General features: G+C 42.5%; 1 non-coding gene and 2 pseudogenes across 1 annotated transcript in view; 2 read left to right on the top strand and 1 right to left on the bottom strand.

Moving 5' to 3' along the window:
• Positions 1-1,799, top strand: part of LRRC31 — a 54,543-nt gene extending 52,744 nt beyond the window's left edge. Inside the window, exon 8 of the transcript XR_005383992.1 lies at positions 319-1,799. This is a non-coding gene — a transcript (leucine rich repeat containing 31). The remainder of the gene's footprint in view (positions 1-318) is intronic.
• A 1,835-nt stretch (positions 1,800-3,634) lies between these two features.
• Positions 3,635-3,924, bottom strand: LOC100686525 (annotated as a pseudogene).
• A 9,448-nt stretch (positions 3,925-13,372) lies between these two features.
• On the top strand, positions 13,373-14,804 carry LOC100685638 (annotated as a pseudogene).
• Positions 14,805-15,662: the final 858 nt, after the last annotated feature.

Below are 15,662 nucleotides of genomic sequence, written 5' to 3'. Positions count from 1 at the left end.
TTTTAAATAGATTTATTTATTTACTTTAGAGAGTGGGGAGGGGCAGAGGGAGAGAGGGAATCTCAAGCAGACTTCCCGCTGAGCCTGACACCTTTGGCTCAGGTCATGGGCTAAAATCAAGAACCAGGCACTTAACCAGCTGAGCCACCCAAGTGTCCCAAGAAACTGGACATTATTAATTCGATGTTTCCCAGAAAAATTTAAGGAGGTGGATTCTGCTTTTGGTATCGTGTAGTAAAGAATCTAGCCTTTACTCCAAGAAGAGGTCTGGCCTTTGTCCTCAGCTTTCTGATCAGAGTGTCCTTGTTTGTCTCACAGCCCACCAGATAGACAGCCACGACGTGCTAGAGGTTGGGGGATTTGAGCCATGTGCTGTCAGCTGAACTCCTGAAAGGCTAGAACCTGAGTCTGCCTGCTGGATGGGGCCCTGATACACGCTCTGGACACCGAGGCTGGGGTGAGCTTCCTTGGTTGGCAATACTCACTGCAAATCGTTCACATCAATACCAAGAGAGTGACAATGTCATGCGTTCATGGGGAGAGGACAAGAGCTCAGCATTTCATACTTGATCTTGAGTTAAGTATTGAACTGCCCCAGGTACTTCTTCCTTTACCTGATTCCAGGCTGTATCCTTCAGCTGTGTTACAGTCTAACCGAAGCATAACAGCTTTCAATGAGTTCTGTGAATTCTTCTAGCAGCTTATGTCGGAAGTGAGCGTAGTCGCTTCTGCAGACTGCTTGCTCCAACTTCTCAGTTGGCTAAACTCTTGCAGATATAAAGGCTGTCCTGCAAGACAGCACAGCTACTAGCTCAGCTTTACTGCCTGAGGGCTGTCCATCCTGGCTTATCCTACTAAAGTACAGGTTAGGATATTTCTCCCAACATTTTGGTCAGGAAAAATCACATTAAAATGAAGATTAAGGGCAGTTGGGAGAAAACAGACACACACGCACAAGGATGTCCATTGAGCTTTTGGCTTTTGGCTCAGAGGAGGAGGTGAAGATGCAACTATGTCTGGCCATCCAGTTTCTGGGTTCTTCTGACACCAGCCACCTCCACCATGACACCTCAGTTCAACCCCAACAAGATCAAAGTCATATATCTGAGCTGCCCCCGTGGGAAAGCTGGTGCCGTGTCTGTCTTGGCTCCCAAGATGGGTCCCCTGAGTCTGTCTCCCAAGAAGGTTGGTGACGACATCACCAAGGCAACTGGTGATTGGAAGGGTCTGAGGATGACAGCGAAACTGACCGTTCAGAACAGACAGGCCCAGATGGAAATGGTACCTTCTCCCTCTGCCCTGATGAGGAGAGCTCTCCAGGAACTGCCAAGAGACAGAAAGAAAAACATTAAGCACAGTGGAAATATCACTTTGGATGAGATTGTCAACATTGCCCCACAGATGCAGTACTGATCTTTAGCCAGAAGACTCTGGAACCATTAAAAAGATCCTGGGGACTGCTCGATCTGTGGGCTGCCAGGTTGTTGGCGAATAACATCAACACTGGTGCAACAGAATCCCCACTAGTTAAGAATGCCCCCCCCCCAAAAAAGATATCCATTGGAGTATTTGTCATAAGAATGAATAGAGAACCAATTCTATAAATTATGATATTCCACAGAGAGGATACTATTTTTAAAATTAGACACATATGTACTCATGTGAAAAGATCTCCAAAATATTTTGTTAAATTATAAGACCAAGGTGCAAAGAATTTGCTCTTTTTTTTAAACCTTAGTTAATGATTAACCCTGAGGCAAAAGGGTAAATGCTTTAATAAAGAAGTAAGTAAAGAAGTTGAAAGAGTTTTTGGGGGTGAGGCTGTTGTGTCTCTACTTGAGCATGAGGACTTGTTTCTTTGGGGACCTGGAGGAGGAAAAGCCAGTGCAGAGTGTGTTAACGAGGGCAATGGTGGTTCACTCCTTCTGGGGACCCCCTGGGGAAATGTGTAAAGCACCCTGAGAATTGTCAGCCCAGGAGACAGAAGAGGGGAGCATGTATCCACGGCATGTCCCCCAAGACCCCCCTTGGCTGAGGTTTGCCGCAGGGGTGCTGACTGCCCGACGCGTCCAGGCTTGCACCCACAGAATAAGCTGGGCAGCTTCCTCCAGCATCTTTCAAGAGGGAAGAGCCCTTGAGTTCAGCCCAGGCAGTGCTGACAGGTTTGGTCTGCACAGGCCTGATTGTTGCAGAAAGATCCAGGGCAGCTGTGGGCTGATTTGGATATTAGTCCCAATGCTGGACTTCCCAGAAGACGTAGAGTTTCTGGATTCTCAGGTGCAGTTATGACCTGAGGGCGACCCGACCTCAGGACTGAGATGACTGGACCCATTGGAGGCCACCACTGGGCTGAGTCCCCTGCTTTTAGCGTTGCTCCCCACGGTGTTGGCAGCATCTCCCCGCATCCACTGGTGGTGAATGTTCTCTCCCCACCACCGTTGCTGATCATGCTCCTCTCTCTCCTCTCTCTCAGGCTCTCCCTAGGGAAGCCCAGGCCTAGGGGGGAGACCCATACTCCACTTGCTGAGACCTACCACCCTCCCCAAGCCCAGATCGCCATCCACACACCCCAGAGACCCTGACCACACAACCACCACGTGGCACTTTCTTGCCTCTGCACTTCTTTTTAGCGCCTCGCCACTGAGTCTGTGTTTAAGTATGCATGGCCATGAGTTTAGGTGACACTTGGAGGGGTTTTTTCATCTTGTTTCCTCAGCTGGAGTTAGTTCCTTGAAGACAAGAGCCATCAATTGTATTTCTTCGTACCTCTCAATACCTGGTAAAGGAATTATAGGTAACAGATGCTCAATAAATGTGTGGTCGACTGTTGATGCAGGCCCCGTTCTGCAAAAGCCCCAAGAACAGCTAATTTCAAAGCAAATGAATGAAAGCAACAGTACACCCAGGGTTCATGTGTAACAAAGGGACTCAATCTGCTTGTCCTCGTTAAGGCAGTGAATAGATGATGAGCCAGCTTGGGTAAGCAAATTCTGCTATTGACCTAAAGTTCATTTTCACAGGGACATTTCTGGTAAAGCCCTGAGCTTAGGACTGCCAAGATGTGAATGCACATTAGCCAGTGGAGAACATAACAATAAAAGTGAAACAGGAAAAATGTGCCTTAGAACAAAGAACTCAATGTGCTTGCTTCAGGAAGCAAAACTCAAGCCACTACCTACAGACTAATCAGTACTTCTCCCTATCCCAACTTTAAAGTTAGGTTAGCCTCTTGGGTAGGGAGCTGCAACAAGCTGATATTTGCAGTTGTCCCATCCCCGATCACCCTTTTGAATGCAGATGGCCTTGTGACAGGCTTTGGCCTAGGAAATGTTCACGGAAGGGAAGCATGTCCCTCCCGGACAGCAGCATTTAGGAACTTGTGGCCAGTTCTGCAGGCTGCCTTCCCTTGCTGCAGCAACCTGGGAGCGGGTATTGAGATAGAGATGCAACAAAATTGAGGAAGATGGAGCATATTCACTCAAACTAGAGAGCACCGGCCACGTGCAGAGCGTTGTGAGACCCTGGGACTATGCTAGCGCACAAGGCTAAGTCTCTGCCTGCATGAACTTTCTTGTCTACGGGGCAGACATCTATTTTTAACTTGCCCAAATCAGTCTTTTTTTTTTTTCCAGGTTCATAATTTATTGTACAAATTGAGTATCGCATGATGAGTTGACATTAGCTTCTCCAAGCATCGGAACTTAACAGATGAGGTCCAAGTTAATGTTGCTTTCATAGCTGGTGTTTTTTTAGACCTTAATTTGAAGTATAAAATCATCAAAGCAATGCCTCCATATGTGGCCAATACACAATTCATTCTACCTGTGAGAATATAAGAGTTGAAATATTTTTTGATGCCAGTGAAATGGAATTGGGCATCAGTTTCTGGACCTGCCATGATTTCAATCTTGCAAAAGGTAGCAATTCCACCCCAAATCAGTCTTTTAATTCTGGCTGTGACTCATTACGAAGGGAGATGGAACATGTCAAGAGAGTACATGACATGAGCAGCCTGAGGTCTGAGCTTTGATGGCAGGATTGATTTAAGAACAAGTAGGAGGTATCAGTTAAAGAATGTTCCAGACTGGGGGTCTGAGGCAGAGAGGGGCATAGGGAATCTGACTAAGGAAAGGCCAGCACGGCTGGACAAGAAAAGGTGAGGGAGTGGTCCATCAGGCCTGTGAGACACACTGGATGGGCCATCTGGGCTTTGCTGAAGATCTCAATAACTTCTAAATTTATCTGGGTATTCTTGAAACACACGATCACGCGTCACCCTCTGTAATCCTTCTCTTAATCCTTGTGGAGTGGCGCTGCATCCCTCCTTGTTGGGAGTCTCAGAACCAAGTTGAGAGACTGAGCGTGTCCTCTTGTCCTGAGTTCCCCGAGGGGTGTCTCCCGCTGCTTCTGAGGTTACCATCACCTCCTCCCCTCGGGTATCCAGCCCCATGGCTGGGCAGGGACCAGCATCAGCTCTGGCTAGACTGGTAGAAAGGGATTAGGTACAGGTATTAAGCTGCTTATGGAGACATGGAGAAATGGGTTCTACACTGTGTTTCCAGGAAGAAACTAAAGCCACCCCATGTGACTGGCCCATCAAGAAGGCTGCTGGCCTGTCACCATGAGGATGCAGCCCATGGAGCTGTGACAGCTGCTGGCTTAAAACCACACTCATCAGGAAACCGGGTGTCACATGACCTGCCCCTCTGCCCAGGTACCTCGCTTGCAGATTCAAGGCTGCCACAAGCACGAGGGATCGGCAGGCCCTAGACCCCATCCAGAACCCGGCATCAGGGGAGGCTGGGAGAAGTCCTTAGAAGTTTGTAGCCTCAGGGTGTCTGGGTGGCTCAGTCGGTTAAGTGTCTACCTCTTGGTTTTGGCTCAGGTCCCAATCTCAGGGTCCTGGGATCGAGCCCCCGAGTGGGGCTTCACACACAGCATGGAGTTGGCTTGAAATTCTCTCTCCCTCTCTCTCCCAGCTTGCACGCACATGTGCGCACTCTCTCTCTCAAAAATGAATACGTCTTTAAAAAAAAAGAAATGAAAAAAAGGTTTGTAGTCTCTGCAGTGTGGAAAAACTGCTGGAAGAGGGTTGAGGGAGATTCTGAGTGTGCCAATCGTGGTGCTCCTGACGCCACATTTCAGAGGAACCGGTTAAACAAGAGCCCTGCTTTCGAAAGCCTTCCAGCTTTCACTGCAGCTTTTGCAAACCCTATACTTCTCTGCATTTATTTCATGCAGAATTAACTCCCAGGTCATAAGTTTTTGTTTTCCAGTTTCTTCTGGGATATCTTTGTCTTCTGTGTGACCGACCTCCTCTTCTGATTTAGGAACAACCTGCTCTTTTTCAGTAAGGGTCATCTCAGGGTGGCAGGGAGAGCTCCTAGGTGGGTTAATCCAACCAGGAGCCCCATAAACTCTATGCTGCAGCTTGGGGGCTTTGCTCACCTGGATGTGCCCTATGACGAGAGAACCTACACCTAAACCCTTAAGTTCAACATTACTCTCTGCATTTTTAAGCACACACAGTAAAAATTCAGCACTCCTTTTGAGTCCCCAAGCCTGTGTCCAGTCCCACTGTCTGGCCCGGGCACACCTACCAGGTCCACCGCTGCAGCGATGGAGTGGCACACGTGGCTTCTGCAGAGTGACCTCTTTCAGATCCTTGGTGGCTTCTTGGACATGCGTGCCCTCGATGGCCTGGGCAGTTTTGCATGTGTTCTTAAGGTCGACACAAAGGTTTGAACCTCTTGACTTGCATGATTCTGTGGGGTTTTCTGGGTCAAGTGAATAATGAACCATTTTCAGAGGTCACCCCAGGCTGCTTCAGGGAAGCTAAAACCCTACAGGGGGGCATCTGGTACTGCACGTCTTATCTTTCAGTCTTTTCTCCACCAAGAGTAAAGCCACCATACTTCTCCATTTCTTCTGCATTTCGTTAAAGCATATGCCCTTCTGTTTATCTGTTCCTTCTGTTAGGAACGTTAGACGCTGCAAGAGGACAAGGTCATCACAGGTGAGCTTTGTCAGAACTCAGCACTGTGTAAAGTACACACACATGCGTGCCATACAAATGTTGTTTGTCTCATTAAGTTCCTCTGTAAGGCAGTGGCTCCGGGCTGTTTTGAGAAGGTTTACAAGGGAGCATAAGGAATGCAGTTGGTATAAGCCACATGGAGCCTCTAGCTTAAGGACCCGAGCAGGGCGGATGTTTCAAGCCTTCCTGGACCTATATTATTTGCTGTGACTAATGGGCAGTGTTTTTACACTATCTTTGCATTTTCCTTACCTTAAGCTGATTTCATCATCAGGATATGTCTAAATAGACCTTTGATGCTTGGGATTTTGTGTGACTTTTAATATTTTCCTGGTGTTGGACACAGAGGAACTGTCAGACTATTGTCCAAAGTGATTGTGCCCCCCCCCAAAAAACAAACCCCAAAACAAAAAACAAAGCAAACAAAGCAGTTGTGCCATTTTCTGTTCCCATCAGCAGTGTGTATAAGGGTTTTGAATTCTCCACATCCATGTTGCTGACTTTTTGATTCTAACCGCCCTACTGGATGTGAAGCAGTATCTCATTGTAGTTTGGATTTGCATTTCCCTGGTGACTAATGATGTTGAGTGTCTTCTCATGAGCTCATTGGCCATCTGTCTTTGGAAAAATGTATATTCAGATCATTTGCCCATTTTAAATTACCAGTTGGGTTAGTCTTTTTATTATTGAGTTCAAACAGTTTTTATATGTTCTAGGTACAAGTTTCTTATCAGCTAAATGATTTACAGTTATTTTCTCCCATTCTGCGAGTTTTTTTTCACTTACTGATGTCCCTCAGGCCTCAGGAGTTTTAAATTTTGATAAAGCCCAATTGATCTACTTCCCTTTGTTGCTTTTCTTACTTGGGGTTTGGGTATCATATCTAAGAATTGGCAAGTCAAAGGTCACATAGGTTTACTCTTATGTTTCCTTTTAAGAATTTTATGGTTTTGCCTCTTACATTTTTTTTAAAGATTTTATTTTTTTATTTTTTATTTTTTATAATAAATTTATTTTTATTGGTGTTCAATTTGCCAACATACAGAATAACACCCAGTGCTCATCCTGTCAAGTGCCCCCCTCAGTGCCCGTCACCCATTCACCCCACCCCCCACCCCCCTCCCCTTCCACCACCCCTAGTTCGTTTCCCAGAGTTAGGTGTCTTTATGTTCTGTCTCCCTTTCTGATATTTCCTACCCATTTCTTCTCCCTTCCCTTCTATTCCCTTTAACTATTATTTGCTTCAGCGTGGATGGAACTGGAGGGTATTATGCTGAGTGAAATGAGTCAATCGGAGAAGGACAAGCATTATATGTTCTCATTCATTTGGAGAATATAAATAAAAATTTTATTTTTAAGTAAACTCTACACCCAACATGGGGCTCAAACGTACAAAGCCAAGATCAAGAATCACAAGCTCTATCAACTGAGAGAACCAGGCCCCCTCTACCTCTTACATTTGAGGTCTTTGACATGGATGGAACTAGAGGACATTATACTAAGCGAAATAAATTTGTCAGAGAAAGACAATTATCATATGATTTGGCTCATACATGGAATTTAAGAAACAAAGCAGAGAAGCACAGGGGAAGGGAGGGAAAAATAAACAAGATGAAATCAGAGAGGAAGACAAATCATAAGAGACTCTTAATCATAGAAAACAAACTGAGACTTGCTGGAGGGGAGGGAGTGGGGGATGGGGTGACTGGGTGATGGGCAGGAAGGAGGGCATGTGATGTAATGAGCACTGGGTGTTATATGCAACTAATGAATCACTGAACTCTACCTCTGAAACTAAAATATATCATATGTTAATTGACTGAATTTAAATAAAAATTTTTAAAAATTAAAAAATAAACTAGCTGAACCACACACACACAAAACATGTTAGGTCTTTGATTTATTGAAGTTATTTTTTGTAGTGGTGAGATGAGGGTCCAATCTCAGTCTTCTGCATGTGGATACAGTTGTTCCAGCACCATTTGTTGAAAGAACCCCTTTCCCATTGAATATTCTCAGCACCTTGTTGAAAATTAATTGACCATAAATAAGTGGGTTTATTTCTGGACTCTCAATTCTATTCCATTCATCTATGTGTCTATTCTTATGCCAGTACCACACTAGCTTGATATTGTTACTTTGTAGTAACTTTTGAAAAGGGGAAGCAAGAGTCCTCCAACTTTGTTCTTTTTCAAGAGTGTTTTGGCTATTTTGGGTCCTTTGAGTTTCCATACGAATTTTAGGATCAGCTTATTAATTTCTACAAAGAAGCCAGCTGGGATTCTGAGGGTGATTACATTGAATCTGTAGGTCAGTTTGGAGAATATTATCATCCTAACATATTAGGTCTTCTAATCCTTGGAAATAGAACATGTTTCCACTTATTTAAATGTTCTTTAATTGCTTTCAACAGCGTTATATAATTTTCAGAGTATAGGTTTTACATTTCTTTTGCTAAATTTATTCCCAAGTATCTTATTCTTTTGATACTATTATAAATGGAGTTGTCTTAATTTTCATTTTTGGATTGTTCATTTACAGAAATTCAGTTGATTTTTGTATATTGATCCCACAGCTTTAACAAACTTGTTTCATACTTCTAACAGTTTCTAATTATTGCTATAATTTATTTTTTTAATGTTTCAAGTTTTTATTTAAATTCTGGTTAGTTAACATACAGTGTAATATTAATTTCAGGAGTGGAATTTTGTGATTCATCACATAACACCCAGTGCTTGTCACAAGTGCCCTCCTTAATCCCCATCACCCATTTAGCCCATCCCCCTTCACATCCCCTCCAGCAACCCTCAGTTTGTTCTCTATAGTTAACAATTGCTGCAGTTTAAAATTTACCTTCTGTTGTACTTACTACTAATTCATGCACAGATTCTGGTAGAGCTTCAAAACTCCCTCCAGTAGGGTCAGATAAATCAGAAATCATTCCTGCCCCAATTGTGTTGTTGTCGTTTTATTAACTGAAATATCCCTCTTTAAATCCTCTGTTTTTGACCACTAATGGACTGGTTGACCCTAAACCTAGTGCCTGTCATTCTGGGATTTCCCTTTGTAAATATATTGGGACTTTTTCCTTTCTAGATCCCATGTTTTTCTTTATCTTGGCTAATTGCCTCATTTTTGTGGAGCACCTAATCCATTGGCTTCCTGAGAAAATGTAGATGAAGGGAAACTTTTGTTTTGTTTTGTTTTGTTTTTGTTTTTTTGTTTTTTTTTGAAGGGAAACTTTTTTGAGGCTTAATTTGTTCTAAGAGCTCTATCCCTTACCTTCCACAAGACGGGTTACGTGGGAATATAGAAATCTACATTGGAAATTACTTCCCATAGAGTTTTGAAGACACTATTCTATAGTCTTCTAGCTTTTAAAGTTAATGGGAAAAATCCAATGCCAGTTTGAGTCCTGATCTTCTTTATGGACCTGCTTTTCCTCAATAGCAGCTTTTAGGATCTTTTATTAGTCATTGTTTAGAAATTGCGGGAACAAGTACTTTGATACAGGTGTTTTCTTCTTCATTTTTTTTGAGGACTACTTGGGAGGCTATTTCAATGTAGAAACTCATACTGGAAAATTTTCTTATTTAATTTATTTGCTTTTTATTTTTCTGTCTTTCTGGAGAGAAGGGACTGTTATTGATAGTTTTACCTGCAGCTATTTCTTTTTAGTTTTTTCCTATAATACAGAAACCATACTCTGTTATACTATAGTTGCTATTTCTTTTTCAGAGGTTTCATAATTGAATATTCATGATGTCAGAGCACACAACCATTAAATACTTGGTCTCCCTTAAATATACCAATTATTCTTAGAACCACAGGTAAATATATATTCAGTGATTCACATCAGTTTGTCCCTATGCTGATGTGACTTCAATTACTTTTGTTGTCTAAAGATTATTCTTTAGATGAAGATCCCCAGGAAGAGTTCATGGCAACCATATTTCCTTATTTTTAAATGTTCATAGCAGTATGCCTGCAGAGTTCAGTTTGGCTAATTATAGAACCCTTGGCTCATTTTCTTCCTTGTGTATTTTAAATATGTACCCTAGTATCTGGGAAAAAATAGCAAACTATTGTTGAAAAGTCTGCTGACAGTCTTATTACTTTCCCTTTCAAATGGCATGGTCTTTTTGCCTTTTCTTTCTTTTTAAAGCTCCTTTGTCTTACTCTATTATGTCTTGGTGTTATCCATTCCAGGTAGATTGTCCTAGGTATGCTCTATGCCATTTAAATATGCCAGTTTAAGTCTTAGTTCAGAAATAGTTTCATGAGTTAAAGGTTTTAGTATTTGTTTTGGGTTTCTCTTCAGGGAATCCCCTTATACAGATGTTGCTTTGTCTTTGCATATCATCTATTTACATCTTTCTTTCTTTCTTTCTTTTTCTTTTTTTTTTTTTTTTTTTTTGATATATAGGTCACTTTTAAATATCTGCAAATTCTTTTATACTCCTTCCTTCAAGAGGTAGAACCTAATTTCCCTTATCTTGTGTGAGGCCTGGACTCAGTGACTTACTTTTATGAATAGAGTATGATGGAATGGATGGTGAGTGACTAGATCACCACAGGCCTCACAGCTTTCCACTTGCTCTCACTCATGACTCATGTGCTCTGGCAAGCTGGCTGCCATTTTGTGAGGGCACATCAAGCAGCCCTATGAAGAGGCCCACATGGTATACCTTAAGAGAGGAAAGTGGGCCAGGACTGCTCCCCTAGCTGAATGGCTTTTCTATTATTATAAAGAGCTCAACAATATTGCCTTATGCTTTCTGAAAATACCTTTTCTGCCTCCTCCCCTACTTTACCTGGAGTTTCTCTTGCCTTTGCCCACTGTTTCTTTGTGCTGCTCCATGTAGATTCCACCCCAGCAGCCTCTCCTCTGAGAGGGACTGTGTCCTGCAAAAGAGATTCCATTGGTTAGTGCTGAGGCTTAATAGGGTCTAGACTGTCCCATACAATCTAACTTTTCCTTTGCCTTCACCCTCAGGATCGCCTTTCCAACTCCTTTCCCATTGCTCCTAAAAAAGCTTAGTTAGCTTTTTCACCTTTCTTTTCTTTTCTTTTCTTTTCTTTTCTTTTCTTTTCTTTTCTTTTCTTTTCTTTTCTTTTCTTTTCTTCTTTTCTTTCTTTCTTTCTTTCTTTCTTTCTTTCTTTCTTTCTTTCTTTCTTTCTTTCTTTCTTTCTTCTTTCTTCCCCTTCCTTCCTTCCTTCCTTCCTTCCTTCCTTCCTTCCTTCCTTCCTTCTTTTTATTTATTTACTCATGAGAGACACACAGAGAGAGGCAGAGACATAGGTAGAGGGAGAAGCAGGCTCCCAACAAGGAGCCTGATATGGGACTCGATCCCAGGACCCCAGGATCATAACCTGAGCCAAAGGCAGGCACTCAACCACTGAGTCACCCAGGCATCTCAAGAGCTCAGTTAGCATTCTACACTAAGTGGGGACATTTAGATTTGGGGTTAAGTACCTTTAGAAGTTTGATTATGAGTTTCCTGGTGCTCAGTGCCACCAGAAGATCCTTTCTCTGCCTGCTTTCTACTGTCTCCTGCCACTTGGTGATCTTATGTGGGTCTTGTTGCTGCCAGTTAATTAGCCCTCTCCTTGTTCTTAAGAATTCACAAGATACCTTATTACTTTTATAGCAGGTCACCATTGTGCATTTGTGGTGGTGGTGGCTCTCGTTGGAGGATAAGGTAGATTCAAAGTGATACCCACTTTACTCTTGCACAGAAAGTATCACATTTTTCATTTCTAGAAGTTCTTCTGTTCTCTGGATTTTCCCTTTCTTAACACATTCTGGTTCTTGGTTTATGAACTCTCCATCAACTCTTAACTAAGTATAATAATGATTTTTAAAAAACCTTTTATTCTCCCTACATGGTCCTTATTTTCTCTAAGTTACTTTTCTTATTGTTTCTGCATCTCATTTTCATGTCAGTCTTCCCTCCACTATCTTGAGATCTGTGGCCCTCAAAGCATATATAGAATTAGGCAATTTTTCAGGAGCTCTGTGTATATCTGTAGGACTTCTCAATCAGTGAGCATCTCTGTAATTGCCTGGCAGAGACAGATCCATGTAGTTGAAAGATCCTTCATCCGTCAGTATTGGTTTCTCCCAGATTGGTGTCCTCCCATGTGCTGCTATGGGGTGAGGGAAGGGAGGGGTCAAGCTTGGTTGCCAGTGTGTTCTTAGAAGAACTGAAGGGGGAATAGGGAGGGGTCTCTTGGCTCAATATACAGACTCTACTTAACTTCCCTATCCAATAAGATACTCAAAGCATGACCAGTGTCTGAGTCCAGATCCTCTATGTTTCATCCTATCCTGGAAATAAACTATCTTTTACCATGGTGGGGGAGAGGCCATCTCTCGTCTGCCCTGGGGTGAGAAGTAAAATTTAGTTGTTTAACCTCTTACAAATTGGGGCACCTGGCTGCTCTGTTGGCAGAGCATGTGACTCTTGATCTCAGGGTTGTGGTTTCAAGCCCCATGTTGGGTGTAGAGGTTACTTAAAAATAAAATCTTCAAAAAAAACCTCAAAAAACTTCTTACAAATTTTTAACTAATCACTCTGTTTTCAGTCCCAGCGCTACTCACCTCCTCCTTCAGAGTCGCCTGGTACAATTATCGGTTGACTTACTGAGTCTTCTGGGATACTAAAATTTTAAAAATTTGTTCCTCAACTCTTGTAGGCACTTACTTATAAAGTCAGCTAAATTCTTCCTTATGCTCTCTAGATTCCAAAATTTTGTTGGCATTTATCCAGTTCTCTTTATCCTTAGAGATTTATGAAGTGGGTTTTTTTAATCCTCTAATTGTTATTTAAATGGGGTTCAAAGGAGGGCAGGCAAGTACAGGTTTATCTGCCATCCTTCTAAAAGAACTTTTGTTATCCTTTCAATAAATTCATTTTCTGTCTATACCGAGAATAGTAGTATTAACAATAATGCTAGAAATAGACCTACAATAATGTGTTTTCTAGACAAGAGTTCTGAATAGGGCTGAACTAAGCCCATCGGATATAGAACGTAAGACACCACATGCCACCATATGTTTAACAATTACCTAGGATTTTTACTCTATACTCATTAAAATATATTTAGACATGGGTTTAAAAAAATCATATGAAAAAAAAAAGGCAGCCTGGGTGGCTCAGTGGTTTAGCGCCACCTTCAGCCCAGGGTGTGATCCTGGAGTCCCAGAATCGAGTCCCACATGAGGCTCCCTGCTTGGAGCCTGCTTCTCCCTCTGCCTGTGTCTCTGCCCCACCCCCTCTGTCTCTAATAGATAAATAATTAAATCTTAAAAAAAAAATCATATCGGAGGTGGGGAAGATTGGCCTATGGAAATGATCACCAAAACCTACAAAGGAGACCTGGGCCTTGGGCTCCCAGAGAAAAAGAAGGAAAAGAAGAAGGTGGTCAAAGAACCAGAGACTCAATACTCAGTTTTAAACAGTGATTCTTATTTCAGTGAGATCTATTCCACAAGAGCCACATCCCCCTCGAAGAGTGTGGTCCTAGAGCAGGCATCTGAGATGCCATTAGTGAAGAAAAAGAAGAAAAAGAAGGGCCACAGCACCCTCTGTGAGGAGTGCCTAGAACCTGAGACTGTGTTACGTGCTGGACGGACAAGGAAGTTGTCCAGCCCCAGGAAGCAGGCTCTTGGTTCATCTGAGCTCCAAGGTGGGGAGAAGAAGAAGAGAAAGTCCTTATGGCCTCTGGCCATGCCCCTGCCTCAAGAGTGAAGACCCCTCCCCAGACCCCAGAGAGGATGAGGAGGTGACCAGAGTTGGCAAGAAACCCAAAACACACAAGAAGGAGAAAAAGACCCTTCTTGTCTTTTTACAGCCTCCTCAGCCAAGGACCCTTGGTTCTGTGAGTCTGGGGATGCTCTATACACTTGTTCAGTGGGGAAGGATGGCGAGGAGCAGGCAACCTCAGGGCAGAAACGAAAGCAGGGGAGCCCCAGAGGATGCAATGTGAAGATGAAAAAGAAATAGAAAATCCACCAGAAGGGAGATACTGCTCTGGGGCACCTTGAGTGCTCCAAGTCCATAGGGAGAAGCCCTAGGAAAGGAAGTAAGAAGCCAGTCAAAACTGAGCCTCCAGAATATATCCCAATAGGACATAACCCCAAACCCCTGCAAAGAAGAAAATGAAGTCCAAGAAAAAGAGCAGCCAGGGATTGAGGAACCAGCTCTGAAGAGGAATAAAAACAAGGGGAAAAATAAATAAAAAAATAAATAAAAAAAATAAAAACAAGGGGAGAGAAGAGTAGCAGGAGAATCTTGGGAAGAAGAGCCTGACACAGACTTAGAGGCGGTGTTGGAAAACAAAGGCAACATGGATGAGGCGCACATAGACCAGGTGAGGCGAAAGGCCTTGCAAGAAGAGATCAATTGTGAGTCAGGCAAAACCAGAAGTTTCTGAACCAAAGAAGTAGACAGGAACTCAGTTTGGCCAGTGGGATACTGCTGGTTTTGAAAATGAGAAACAGAAACTGAAATTTCTCAAACTTATGGGCGGCTTTAAAAACGTGTCCCCTTCACTCAGCCGCCCCCCTAACACAACTGGAAGGCCCAACGTGGGTCTCAACAAGAAGGCAGCAATTGCCCTGCAGCAGAACCTGCAGCAGGACTATGACCGGGCCATGACTTGGAAGTACAGGCGTGGTGCTGGCCTCGGCTTCTCCTCCACTCCAGACAAAATCTTTTGTATTGACAGGAATGCTTCCAAGTCCATCAAATTTGAAGATTAAAGTCTACTGTCTAGTCCTTCAAAACAGCCAAAATTGATTTTATTATTCAGTTATGCAGTTGGAAGCCATCTGACAATTGTCTCAAATCACACCTCTGCAGAGATTAAGGAAAACTATGTCCATGTGCTTGGATGAACTGGGGTCAGGGAGCTCATGTTTCAGAAGCCAAGAGAACATATGAGTGGCCGACACCTCCTATTTTCTGTATTAAGATTCCATCCCAGTTTGAAGACAGCATATATAAATAATAGCTGAATTTGCTGAGTGCTTAGTATGTGCCAGGTATGTACTACTGTGTTTCCTTTGCATTAATGTAGTTAGTAATTATGAAATAGGTGCTATTATCCCCATCTTACTGATGAGGAAACTGAGGTTCAGGAATGTAGTAATAAAATTGCCTGGGTTCACTAAAAAATCAAAAATTAAAAAATTTTTAAAAATCATATCACACTTGTACATACATAAGGAAAAAAAAACAGAAATTAAAGTATTTCTAAAACTTCCTGTCATTTAGTGTTCTGAATGCTCTGAATCATACATAATAAATTTTAATTGTAAAAAACAACATAACATAAAAATTACCATCTTAACCACATTTTAAAAAGTTTAATTTAAAAAAAAATAAAAAGGTTTAATTTTTAAGCAATCTCTACACCCAACTTGGGGCTTGAACCCACAACCCCAAGATCAAGAGCTGCATGCCCTTGCAACTGGGTCAGCCAGGTGCCCCCCATATTAACCATTTTTAAGGAGACAGTTCAGTAGTTTAAATATATGTTCACATTGTTGTGCAACCGATCTCCAGAACCTTTTTCTTTAGTAAAACTGAAACTCTGTACCCATTGAACAACTCCCCAT

This window comes from Canis lupus, chromosome 34 (assembly GCF_011100685.1).
Source record: "Canis lupus familiaris isolate Mischka breed German Shepherd chromosome 34, alternate assembly UU_Cfam_GSD_1.0, whole genome shotgun sequence".
NCBI lineage: Eukaryota > Metazoa > Chordata > Mammalia > Carnivora > Canidae > Canis > Canis lupus.
This window is presented reverse-complemented; position numbering and strand designations above follow the sequence as displayed.